This window comes from Carassius gibelio, chromosome B23 (assembly GCF_023724105.1).
Source record: "Carassius gibelio isolate Cgi1373 ecotype wild population from Czech Republic chromosome B23, carGib1.2-hapl.c, whole genome shotgun sequence".
In the NCBI taxonomy this organism is placed as follows: domain Eukaryota; kingdom Metazoa; phylum Chordata; class Actinopteri; order Cypriniformes; family Cyprinidae; genus Carassius; species Carassius gibelio.
In genome coordinates this window covers 550,987-563,877 of record NC_068418.1, presented here as the reverse complement: position 1 = coordinate 563,877, position 12,891 = coordinate 550,987, and the positions used below count along the sequence as shown (strand labels likewise).

The window sequence follows — 12,891 nt, the reverse complement described above, 5'->3', positions numbered from 1 at the left end:
ACCCACCTGAGGTCTTGAAGTCTTTCACAGACGAGGTGGTGCATCGAATCAGGTGTGTTTGTTTAAAGAGAGTCATCTAAAACTGGCGTTGGGAAGCACCGGCCCATGAGCTTGGCAGTTTCCAGGCCAGTAACGGAAGGCACCCGTCCTTCCTTTCCTGGAGCGGGGGCGGAGGGCTAACCGTTGGTGAGGATGGTAGAGATGCAAATCAGACCTCTGGCTGACCGCCTGGGCCTTCATACTTACCTGGCAGGGGAGACACCATGATCAAGAAGGCGGTTCACCCAGGGCGAGGCTTGTCCATTGCACTCCGGCCATGCTGACCCCTGCGAATTCCCCAAATGCGGGAATCTCGACTGCATAATTTATGGTAGTGGGGGACTGCGTTCGCGCTCTCCCCTGAAATTGTTGGTGAAACAAAGCAGAAGAGGTTTTTACAGTTTTTTATTTATTTCCATTTCAGAATGGGGAGTTCTGTCACATGCGAGATACGTGTTGTGCGCCTGTGAAACAAAGTCACTTACGCTCTTGAAAAATCAGACCCTGGTGGGTAGTTTAGTTCGAACATAGCGCAGACCTTACTTTGAAAGTAGATTGGACTGACTGCAGCCTAGCTGTATCTGTCTCCATGTTGTTTGTTTGTCCTTTTTTTCGATTCGTATTAATTTTGTTGTCGCTTACAGCGCCACCTAGTGGCCTGTCGCCGCGCCCTTTTTCACCTGGCCTCGGACTGAGCCCCTGCACAGGTGTGCCGATTTGGGTGAAGGGATCTCACTCCTTCCCGGAGTTATAGCCATTCGAGCCACCTCGGACACGCCACCTTGGCACGTTTTGAGGTCCCCTCGCCAAGGTGAATGGAAATTTCCTCTTTTTTTGGATGATTATTGACAGTCAGACTCCAGAGAAGCTTTCTGTGCTAATTTGGGTGGGACTGGGCCAAATACCTGGCGCTAGGTTGCAAAAGAAGGTTTTCGACAAAATCCAAAATACCCGAAAATTTCGTCAGAGCGACGAGCCAATCTGAGACCTGCGTCTCGTTCGGCTCGAGCCAAGGATTCCGATGACATAAGGCACGTGGCTCTGCGACCAACCGTTTGGGAGTTACGAGCCATGCCGTACTTTCCGTCGCTGCAGTTCCACCGTCAGGCCGATCGGGACAAGGCCCGGTGACGTTGCAGACAGGGGAGGGTACTACGATCCCGCAGTGTTTCGGGTGTTTTCATCTTTGTTTGATTGTCTTTTTACATTACATTTTCCCTATTTTTCAGCTTACGGCGCCACCTACTGGCCTGTCGCCACGCCCCTTTTCACCTGGCCTCGGACTGAGCCCCTGCACAGGTGTGCCGATTTGGGTGAAGGGATCTCACTCCTTCCCGGAGTTATAGCCATTCGAGCCACCTCGGACACGCCACCTTAGCACGTTTTGAGGTCCCCTCGCCAAGGTGAATGGAAATTTCCTCTTTTTTTGGATGATTATTGACAGTCAGACTCCAGAGAAGCTTTCTGTGCTGATTTGGGTGGGACTGGGCCAAATACCTGGCGCTAGGTTGCAAAAGAAGGTTTTCGACAAAATCCAAAATACCCGAAAATTTCGTCAGAGCGACGAGCCAATCTGAGACCTGCGTCTCGTTCGGCTCGAGCCAAGGATTCCGATGACATAAGGCACGTGGCTCTGCGACCAACCGTTTGGGAGTTACGAGCGATGCCGTACTTTCCGTCAGGCCGATCGGGACGAGGCCCGGTGACGTTGTAGACAGGGGAGGCTACCACCATCCCCCAGCGTTTTTAGGTCTCCCAAAACTTACCAAAGCCGAGATGGGCATCGCCGTGTCCGGCTTCCTCCCTGCTGCGTCTTAGCAGCATCGCTTCTCGGCCTTTTGGCTAAGATCAAGTGTAGTATCTGTTCTTATCAGTTTAATATCTGATACGTCCCCCATCCGGGGACTACATATTAAATGGATTTTTAGATCACGGAGCTGGAGCCGGGGCTTGCTCCATCCACTCCATGCATCGGCCTGGTATTGCAGTGTCTCCAGGAACGGTGTGCTTTCCCTTTTTGGGGATTGCCATTTATTGTGTCGAATAGCAGAACAAGGAATGAGAGCTGCCATTGCAGATGCTGTGGTTTATTGCAAACTTTTTTCCTGATGTGTCCTCCTGGGGTCTTGGACTCTTCCACTAACGATGCACCCACCTGAGGTCTTGAAGTCTTTCACAGACGAGGTGGTGCATCGAATCAGGTGTGTTTGTTTAAAGAGAGTCATCTAAAACTGGCGTTGGGAAGCACCGGCCCATGAGCTTGGCAGTTTCCAGGCCAGTAACGGAAGGCACCCGTCCTTCCTTTCCTGGAGCGGGGGCGGAGGGCTAACCGTTGGTGAGGATGGTAGAGATGCAAATCAGACCTCTGGCTGACCGCCTGGGCCTTCATACTTACCTGGCAGGGGAGACACCATGATCAAGAAGGCGGTTCACCCAGGGCGAGGCTTGTCCATTGCACTCCGGCCATGCTGACCCCTGCGAATTCCCCAAATGCGGGAATCTCGACTGCATAATTTATGGTAGTGGGGGACTGCGTTCGCGCTCTCCCCTGAAATTGTTGGTGAAACAAAGCAGAAGAGGTTTTTACAGTTTTTTATTTATTTCCATTTCAGAATGGGGAGTTCTGTCACATGCGAGATACGTGTTGTGCGCCTGTGAAACAAAGTCACTTACGCTCTTGAAAAATCAGACCCTGGTGGGTAGTTTAGTTCGAACATAGCGCAGACCTTACTTTGAAAGTAGATTGGACTGACTGCAGCCTAGCTGTATCTGTCTCCATGTTGTTTGTTTGTCCTTTTTTTCGATTCGTATTAATTTTGTTGTCGCTTACAGCGCCACCTAGTGGCCTGTCGCCGCGCCCTTTTTCACCTGGCCTCGGACTGAGCCCCTGCACAGGTGTGCCGATTTGGGTGAAGGGATCTCACTCCTTCCCGGAGTTATAGCCATTCGAGCCACCTCGGACACGCCACCTTGGCACGTTTTGAGGTCCCCTCGCCAAGGTGAATGGAAATTTCCTCTTTTTTTGGATGATTATTGACAGTCAGACTCCAGAGAAGCTTTCTGTGCTAATTTGGGTGGGACTGGGCCAAATACCTGGCGCTAGGTTGCAAAAGAAGGTTTTCGACAAAATCCAAAATACCCGAAAATTTCGTCAGAGCGACGAGCCAATCTGAGACCTGCGTCTCGTTCGGCTCGAGCCAAGGATTCCGATGACATAAGGCACGTGGCTCTGCGACCAACCGTTTGGGAGTTACGAGCCATGCCGTACTTTCCGTCGCTGCAGTTCCACCGTCAGGCCGATCGGGACAAGGCCCGGTGACGTTGCAGACAGGGGAGGGTACTACGATCCCGCAGTGTTTCGGGTGTTTTCATCTTTGTTTGATTGTCTTTTTACATTACATTTTCCCTATTTTTCAGCTTACGGCGCCACCTACTGGCCTGTCGCCACGCCCCTTTTCACCTGGCCTCGGACTGAGCCCCTGCACAGGTGTGCCGATTTGGGTGAAGGGATCTCACTCCTTCCCGGAGTTATAGCCATTCGAGCCACCTCGGACACGCCACCTTAGCACGTTTTGAGGTCCCCTCGCCAAGGTGAATGGAAATTTCCTCTTTTTTTGGATGATTATTGACAGTCAGACTCCAGAGAAGCTTTCTGTGCTGATTTGGGTGGGACTGGGCCAAATACCTGGCGCTAGGTTGCAAAAGAAGGTTTTCGACAAAATCCAAAATACCCGAAAATTTCGTCAGAGCGACGAGCCAATCTGAGACCTGCGTCTCGTTCGGCTCGAGCCAAGGATTCCGATGACATAAGGCACGTGGCTCTGCGACCAACCGTTTGGGAGTTACGAGCCATGCCGTACTTTCCGTCGCTGCAGTTCCACCGTCAGGCCGATCGGGACAAGGCCCGGTGACGTTGCAGACAGGGGAGGGTACTACGATCCCGCAGTGTTTCGGGTGTTTTCATCTTTGTTTGATTGTCTTTTTACATTACATTTTCCCTATTTTTCAGCTTACGGCGCCACCTACTGGCCTGTCGCCGCGCCCCTTTTCACCTGGCCTCGGACTGAGCCCCTGCACAGGTGTGCCGATTTGGGTGAAGGGATCTCACTCCTTCCCGGAGTTATAGCCATTCGAGCCACCTCGGACACGCCACCTTAGCACGTTTTGAGGTCCCCTCGCCAAGGTGAATGGAAATTTCCTCTTTTTTTGGATGATTATTGACAGTCAGACTCCAGAGAAGCTTTCTGTGCTGATTTGGGTGGGACTGGGCCAAATACCTGGCGCTAGGTTGCAAAAGAAGGTTTTCGACAAAATCCAAAATACCCGAAAATTTCGTCAGAGCGACGAGCCAATCTGAGACCTGCGTCTCGTTCGGCTCGAGCCAAGGATTCCGATGACATAAGGCACGTGGCTCTGCGACCAACCGTTTGGGAGTTACGAGCGATGCCGTACTTTCCGTCAGGCCGATCGGGACGAGGCCCGGTGACGTTGTAGACAGGGGAGGCTACCACCATCCCCCAGCGTTTTTAGGTCTCCCAAAACTTACCAAAGCCGAGATGGGCATCGCCGTGTCCGGCTTCCTCCCTGCTGCGTCTTAGCAGCATCGCTTCTCGGCCTTTTGGCTAAGATCAAGTGTAGTATCTGTTCTTATCAGTTTAATATCTGATACGTCCCCCATCCGGGGACTACATATTAAATGGATTTTTAGATCACGGAGCTGGAGCCGGGGCTTGCTCCATCCACTCCATGCATCGGCCTGGTATTGCAGTGTCTCCAGGAACGGTGTGCTTTCCCTTTTTGGGGATTGCCATTTATTGTGTCGAATAGCAGAACAAGGAATGAGAGCTGCCATTGCAGATGCTGTGGTTTATTGCAAACTTTTTTCCTGATGTGTCCTCCTGGGGTCTTGGACTCTTCCACTAACGATGCACCCACCTGAGGTCTTGAAGTCTTTCACAGACGAGGTGGTGCATCGAATCAGGTGTGTTTGTTTAAAGAGAGTCATCTAAAACTGGCGTTGGGAAGCACCGGCCCATGAGCTTGGCAGTTTCCAGGCCAGTAACGGAAGGCACCCGTCCTTCCTTTCCTGGAGCGGGGGCGGAGGGCTAACCGTTGGTGAGGATGGTAGAGATGCAAATCAGACCTCTGGCTGACCGCCTGGGCCTTCATACTTACCTGGCAGGGGAGACACCATGATCAAGAAGGCGGTTCACCCAGGGCGAGGCTTGTCCATTGCACTCCGGCCATGCTGACCCCTGCGAATTCCCCAAATGCGGGAATCTCGACTGCATAATTTATGGTAGTGGGGGACTGCGTTCGCGCTCTCCCCTGAAATTGTTGGTGAAACAAAGCAGAAGAGGTTTTTACAGTTTTTTATTTATTTCCATTTCAGAATGGGGAGTTCTGTCACATGCGAGATACGTGTTGTGCGCCTGTGAAACAAAGTCACTTACGCTCTTGAAAAATCAGACCCTGGTGGGTAGTTTAGTTCGAACATAGCGCAGACCTTACTTTGAAAGTAGATTGGACTGACTGCAGCCTAGCTGTATCTGTCTCCATGTTGTTTGTTTGTCCTTTTTTTCGATTCGTATTAATTTTGTTGTCGCTTACAGCGCCACCCCGCTTCTCGGCCTTTTGGCTAAGATCAAGTATCTTGTCGGACGGTTGAGACTGCGATCGCCTCTTGGAGGTTTCCTGACTCGAGATCGTTTCATATCTTGAGTCACACAACTTCGAGAGGTATATTGAACTCTGCTGCTTCGGGCTCCAACAAGTTTTAAGGTGAGGTCTTTTAATTATTTATTTTGTTATTTATTGTTGTATTTATTGTTGTTTTAAGTTTTTAGGCTGTTGGTGCCTCCATCATGTCGGCTGCCCGTGCCGGCGTGCGGAGGCACCACAGCGTGCGTTTTTTATTTAGGCAGGTTGAGGGGAAGCTCCTGGGAATGTCCCGTATGGACTTTTCCAGGAAGCTGATCCAAAAGACCTTAGCTTTTAAATGTGACGACCTGAATTGTTTGATGACTCTGCCCTTGAACAAAGGATTTGATGTTAGTTTTAAAACCGCTTCCCTACTTAGTGACTTTTGGCAAAGGTTTGAATCCGTTAAAGCCCAGTTTTCCATGTTCACTGTTGAGAAACTTTCTGATAACACACTTAAAACTGTGATTGTCAGGATGTTCAATGAAACCGTGACTGGAGATGATATTTGTGTTTGGTTGGGTAGATTTTGCACTGTTCGAGGCCAGCCTGTCAAAGTGTTAGATGAAGATGGCATTTGGACATGCTCCTGGCGAATTCCCATTAAACAATGGGAAGACGCTGGGGGCTACCAGGGCCTGAAGCATCTGCCTTCCATGATTGTGCTCGGAGAGAACAGAGGCTACATACATTATCAAGGAATGCCCAAACTCTGCAGAAAGTGTGGAAGGTTTGGTCATCTATCTGAAGCATGCCAAGAGTTAATCTGTGGGAAGTGTAGAGAAATTGGTCACAGTTTTGATGACTGTACCAATGGCAGACGGTGCAATCTTTGTGGAGAAACAAACCATCTCTACAGAGACTGCCCTAAAAGTTTTGCCAACAAGCTAAAAATGGCCGCCCCACATGGGCAACAAACGAAGGAACAAAGGAGAGAGGAGGCGGTCCCTGAGGTTTTGGCGGGAATTTCAAATTCCCAGCCGGCCTCAGGGATTGGGCAGGAAGGAGGAAGTGGGGCGGCCACAGGGGCGGAGGCAACGGAACAGGAAATGGTAATGGAAGGAAAGGAAAGTGAGGAAGAATCACTGGTAACAGTTTCGGATGGGGTGGAAGAATCCACCGGGAGTGAGACAGAGTGTTCACTCCCTAATGCTCAGGTGCAAAAAAGACCTGCGGGGTCTCCTCTGATTGTAACGGAGGAGAAAAAATCTAGGGCAGCATATAAGCTCGATAGTTCCGATTCGGTAGATCTGGAGCGCATGTGGCCCCTAGAGTCCCCAAATGAGGTTTCCTTTTTGCACATTAAGCTAACAGCATCATCGCCAAAGGAGCCACAAGAGGTTCCCTCTGTGGCCTCTGAAGCGACAGGCATTTGCCCTCCAGACCTCAGCTCATCTGGGGAAAAGGAAAGACAAATGCTACAAGATGTAACATGATTTTAATCATATTTTTGTAGTCTTTTTCTTGTCTTCTGTTTTAAATGCCTCATACCTTTTTAACCCTACTGCTCATGGCCCTCACCATCTCTACTATCAATGTCAGAAGTGTGAGGTCCACCATTAGAGCACAGAGTATTTTGTCCTTTTTAAAATCTTTTAAGTCAGATTTGTTTTTATTACAAGAGTGTTCTCTGCCCTTTTTAACTAGGTACACAAAAATGGAAGAGCTATGGTCCGCAGGAGCCTCCATATGGAGCGGATCAAATTTTAACAAAAACGACGGAGTTGCGGTTTTAATTAATAATCCTAACATCTTGGTGAAGGGCAGCACTGTGGTGAGGCAAGGCCGGGCACTTTTAGTAAATCTGACCTTTTTAGACAGGGATTTTAATGTTCTTAATGTATATGGTTTTACGGAAAAGAACGAAAGATATGAGCTTTTAGAAGACTTGCAACCCCACATGCTAGGTAGGGCTCCCCTAATGGTAGCAGGGGATTTTAATTGTGTTTTATCTAAAACAGACAGGAAAAGGGTAGGGGAGGATTTTAGAGTGGACAAAACGTCGGTTTTATTGCAGGGTTTAGTCAGAGATTTCAATTTAGTCGACTGTTTTAAAATTTTGCATCAAAGAGAGGAGGGCTTCACCTGGTTCAGTGGTGATGGTACCAAAGCCTCTCGAATCGACTACGTGTTTACAAGGGACTGCCCGCCAACCGATGCTACATTAACCCCCCTTTTTTTCTCTGATCACATGATGCTGTCTTGCACCCTTTCACTGCCCATGGGTGTGACGGTAGGGGGAGGGCTGTGGAAGCTGAACTGTTCCCTGTTGGAAGACAAGAATGTAATTTTAGAATATAGGGAACAGTTCAGCCAATGGCAGACCCTCCAAGACTTTTATGATACACGTGCACAGTGGTGGGAGATGGTAAAGGACCGGACGAGACAGTTTTTTAGAAAGATAGGGAAAGAAAAGAAGAGTAGGGAAAAGAAATGCATGTTGGGGTTGCAAAAAAGACTACAAAGGTATTTTAATCTTTTAAATAATGGTTTTGATTTTAACAATGAAATCCAGGATGTAAAAAAGGAAATGTCAGTTTTAGCCAATATAGAAAGTAAAGGGGTCCTTTTAAGAAGCAAAGAGAGAGAAATTGAAGAAGGGGAAAAGTGTACCAGATATTTTTTTAAGAAAATAATAACAAGGGGTGGGGGGTTAACCAGGGTTAAAACAGGGGATAGGGAGGTTAACACAACAAAAGAGATTTTAGAGGATGTGGAAAAATTTTATGGGGCTTTATATAGTTTTAAAAAGGTACACTCAGACACCGTAAAAGAAGTTTTAAATTTTGTTGAAAAAAGGGTCGACTGTCAAAATGAGATTTTAGCCCAAGATTTGAACATTTTAGAAACCCAAAAAGCTCTTGGAGGTTTTAAAAAGGGGAAGTCCCCAGGAGTGGATGGACTTCCCCTGGAGTTTTATCTAACATTTTGGGACATTTTAGGACAAGAGCTTTTGACAGTTTTTAAAGAGTTTGAGACCCTCGACAGACTTCCAGACAGTTTTAGAATAGGGATAGTTTCTTTACTTCACAAAAAAGGTGACCGGACTGACTTAAAAAACTGGAGACCCATAACACTTTTAAATTTCGATTATAAACTTTTTAGCAAAGTTTTAGCAACACGCATGTCAACTGTTTTAGAGGACGTGATTCACCCGGATCAAGCTTGTTCTGTGCCCGGAAGAAAGATAACAGACAACCTAGTGCTGATTAGAGACGCCATCTGTTACGCGAGAGACAGAAATATTCGGCTAGTAGTCCTAAATTTAGATTTTGAAAAAGCATTTGATCGAGTCTCGCACCAGTACCTCTTCCAGGTTCTGGAGAAAATGGGGTTTCCAAAGAGGTTTATAGCCTGGGTGGGACTGCTGTACAAGGGAATAGTCAGCAAAATTCTAATAAATGGGCATCTTTCCAAAGCTGTGAACATACACAGTGGTGTCCGTCAGGGATGTCCTTTATCTCCTCTTCTGTATGTGGCTTGCATCGAGCCACTGGCACAGATCTTGAGAAGGGACAAATGGATCAAAGGACTGGACGTTCCTGGGACGGGGGGACTGACGGCGACCTGTGTTTTATATATGGACGACGTAACTCTTTTAGCCACAGACGTTTTATCAATACGAAGAGCACTGGACTTGACTGACTGGTACGGTCGGGCCTCGGGCGCCAAACTCAATAGAAACAAGTCCGAGGCCCAGCTCTTCGGGCCGTGGGGAGACGTGGACACAGGAGGACTTGATTTGGTTTTTAAAGACAACGATTTTAAGATTTTAGGCGTTAAATTTGATAAAGACGGGGGTGGACGGGAAAACTGGACTGACTTGTTAGGGAAAGTTAGGAAAAGACTGGGGTTTTGGGGACTAAGACAGATGACGATGGAAGGCAAGGTTTTAATTTTTAAATCTGTGATTTTACCTCTGATTTTACTTGTCTGTTCTGTTTTTAGCCCCCCTCGGTGGTTCCTGGGGAAATTGGAGAGGGCGGTGTTTTACTTCCTGTGGGGGTCCAAGTGGGAGCGCCTGAAGAGGGAGACCATCAAGAAAAGGCCGGAGAACGGTGGAAAAGGCCTCCCTGACCCCCACCTGTTTTTAGGCAGCCGCTTCACCGCCCTGCACATTAGTTATGCCACGACCCCATCCAAAGAAAACAAGACGGCTGCAATGGCGCGATTTTGGATGGGGTCTTACCTACGAACACTGAAAATTTTACCAGTGGACTTGAAAACCCCAGTGTCTTTTAACTTGCCCAAAGAGTACAGTTTTATAAAAAAGTTTTTAAAGAAATACCTTTTAGAGAGTGAAGATGTCACCATTTTAACTCAACACAAGTCTCTCATCTCTGTTGTGCAGGACCGGGAACCGGTGAGTCCAGTTCCGGGCCTCACACCAAGTGAGGCCAAACAGGTTTGGCGGAACGCGGCTCACCCCGCTCTCCAGAACAGGCACAAGGACTTATCGTGGATGGTGGCTCATGAGATCCTCCCGGTCAGGGCGGTTATGCACTCCAGAGGCATGGCCAAGAACCCCATCTGCCCGCGGTCCGGCTGCAATTCCCCGGAGACCGTCCACCACCTGCTCTGGGAGTGCAGCACTGCGCGGGACCTGTGGGCCAAGACCGGCCCCCTGTATTTCCCGTGCCTACCAGCGGGTGGGGCCCAGTTCGGGTACCAGCTCGCCATCCTTGGGGTGGGCCGGGGCTTGAAGGACTTGACGGCACAGAAATTTACCTCGCTCTGGCTCACCCTCAACGTCATCAAGGATGCCATCTGGGCCACCAGAAACCTGCTGGTGGGGAAGCGCGTTACGGTAACCCTCCATGCATGCGAGCTAAAGGTAACATCAATGCTGCAGGGGTACCGGACGACGATATTCGGACGGGGGGGGCCGGGGTCGCACGGAGAGGGTCCCGGCAGGCACCGACCCTGGCCGCCCGTAGATGCACCCTCACCACTCTGGCTACGGGAACAGCGGGCCAGCGGGCCGGAGGAGAGGGGATCTCCGCTGAGTCCATAAAGTAGCATCTCATGTCCCTGTTCTGGAGAGTGGGGTGATGACCCACTTGATAAGGACTCACCCCCGGTCTTGCACAATAGATGATTTTTAATTGGTGTTTTTTATTGTTTTATCATGAAAGAGGTTTTATTAACATATATATATATACGAGGCTTGTTTGCTTTTTTTAAAATTTGTATTTTACTTTTGGAACTGACCGCACCTTTTAAACACACCTCAATAATGGACTTTTAAAAACAAGCAAAACACTGTGGTTTTAATCAAATGCTTTTTAACAATGATTGTTTCTTTCATTTTACCATGTGTATTTATTATATATTATATTGCTTGTTTTAATGTGTGATTAAAAAGAAAATGTTGTGTGAAAAAGAAAAAATGCAAATGGAAAAAATGTAAATGGTGACAATAAAACTTTTTCGAAAGAAAAAAAATCTGTTCTTATCAGTTTAATATCTGATACGTCCCCCATCCGGGGACTACATATTAAATGGATTTTTAGATCACGGAGCTGGAGCCGGGGCTTGCTCCATCCACTCCATGCATCGGCCTGGTATTGCAGTGTCTCCAGGAACGGTGTGCTTTCCCTTTTTGGGGATTGCCATTTATTGTGTCGAATAGCAGAACAAGGAATGAGAGCTGCCATTGCAGATGCTGTGGTTTATTGCAAACTTTTTTCCTGATGTGTCCTCCTGGGGTCTTGGACTCTTCCACTAACGATGCACCCACCTGAGGTCTTGAAGTCTTTCACAGACGAGGTGGTGCATCGAATCAGGTGTGTTTGTTTAAAGAGAGTCATCTAAAACTGGCGTTGGGAAGCACCGGCCCATGAGCTTGGCAGTTTCCAGGCCAGTAACGGAAGGCACCCGTCCTTCCTTTCCTGGAGCGGGGGCGGAGGGCTAACCGTTGGTGAGGATGGTAGAGATGCAAATCAGACCTCTGGCTGACCGCCTGGGCCTTCATACTTACCTGGCAGGGGAGACACCATGATCAAGAAGGCGGTTCACCCAGGGCGAGGCTTGTCCATTGCACTCCGGCCATGCTGACCCCTGCGAATTCCCCAAATGCGGGAATCTCGACTGCATAATTTATGGTAGTGGGGGACTGCGTTCGCGCTCTCCCCTGAAATTGTTGGTGAAACAAAGCAGAAGAGGTTTTTACAGTTTTTTATTTATTTCCATTTCAGAATGGGGAGTTCTGTCACATGCGAGATACGTGTTGTGCGCCTGTGAAACAAAGTCACTTACGCTCTTGAAAAATCAGACCCTGGTGGGTAGTTTAGTTCGAACATAGCGCAGACCTTACTTTGAAAGTAGATTGGACTGACTGCAGCCTAGCTGTATCTGTCTCCATGTTGTTTGTTTGTCCTTTTTTTCGATTCGTATTAATTTTGTTGTCGCTTACAGCGCCACCTAGTGGCCTGTCGCCGCGCCCTTTTTCACCTGGCCTCGGACTGAGCCCCTGCACAGGTGTGCCGATTTGGGTGAAGGGATCTCACTCCTTCCCGGAGTTATAGCCATTCGAGCCACCTCGGACACGCCACCTTGGCACGTTTTGAGGTCCCCTCGCCAAGGTGAATGGAAATTTCCTCTTTTTTTGGATGATTATTGACAGTCAGACTCCAGAGAAGCTTTCTGTGCTAATTTGGGTGGGACTGGGCCAAATACCTGGCGCTAGGTTGCAAAAGAAGGTTTTCGACAAAATCCAAAATACCCGAAAATTTCGTCAGAGCGACGAGCCAATCTGAGACCTGCGTCTCGTTCGGCTCGAGCCAAGGATTCCGATGACATAAGGCACGTGGCTCTGCGACCAACCGTTTGGGAGTTACGAGCCATGCCGTACTTTCCGTCGCTGCAGTTCCACCGTCAGGCCGATCGGGACAAGGCCCGGTGACGTTGCAGACAGGGGAGGGTACTACGATCCCGCAGTGTTTCGGGTGTTTTCATCTTTGTTTGATTGTCTTTTTACATTACATTTTCCCTATTTTTCAGCTTACGGCGCCACCTACTGGCCTGTCGCCACGCCCCTTTTCACCTGGCCTCGGACTGAGCCCCTGCACAGGTGTGCCGATTTGGGTGAAGGGATCTCACTCCTTCCCGGAGTTATAGCCATTCGAGCCACCTCGGACACGCCACCTTAGC

General features: G+C 48.8%; 1 long non-coding RNA gene, 6 other non-coding genes and 1 pseudogene across 7 annotated transcripts in view; 7 read left to right on the top strand and 1 right to left on the bottom strand.

Moving 5' to 3' along the window:
• LOC128011370 (uncharacterized) overlaps nucleotides 1–11,066 on the bottom strand; it is a 214,116-nt gene extending 203,050 nt beyond the window's left edge. The window contains exon 1 of the long non-coding RNA XR_008182532.1: nucleotides 10,969–11,066. This is a non-coding gene — a long non-coding RNA (uncharacterized LOC128011370). The remainder of the gene's footprint in view (nucleotides 1–10,968) is intronic.
• On the top strand, nucleotides 239–402 carry LOC128012211 (U1 spliceosomal RNA). Its single transcript, XR_008182724.1, has one exon. It is a non-coding gene; the product is annotated as a U1 spliceosomal RNA (small nuclear RNA).
• On the top strand, nucleotides 1,862–2,052 carry LOC128012452 (U2 spliceosomal RNA). Its single transcript, XR_008182975.1, has one exon. It is a non-coding gene; the product is annotated as a U2 spliceosomal RNA (small nuclear RNA).
• Nucleotides 2,427–2,590, top strand: LOC128012698 (U1 spliceosomal RNA). The gene has a single exon (XR_008183181.1). It is a non-coding gene; the product is annotated as a U1 spliceosomal RNA (small nuclear RNA).
• Nucleotides 4,642–4,832, top strand: LOC128012451 (U2 spliceosomal RNA). The gene has a single exon (XR_008182974.1). It is a non-coding gene; the product is annotated as a U2 spliceosomal RNA (small nuclear RNA).
• LOC128012687 (U1 spliceosomal RNA) lies at nucleotides 5,207–5,370 on the top strand. The gene has a single exon (XR_008183178.1). It is a non-coding gene; the product is annotated as a U1 spliceosomal RNA (small nuclear RNA).
• A 94-nt stretch (nucleotides 11,067–11,160) lies between the features above and the next one.
• Nucleotides 11,161–11,337, top strand: LOC128012650 (uncharacterized; annotated as a pseudogene).
• Nucleotides 11,338–11,711: 374 nt separating this feature from the next.
• Nucleotides 11,712–11,875, top strand: LOC128012676 (U1 spliceosomal RNA). The gene has a single exon (XR_008183171.1). It is a non-coding gene; the product is annotated as a U1 spliceosomal RNA (small nuclear RNA).
• The last annotated feature ends 1,016 nt before the right edge of the window (nucleotides 11,876–12,891 follow it).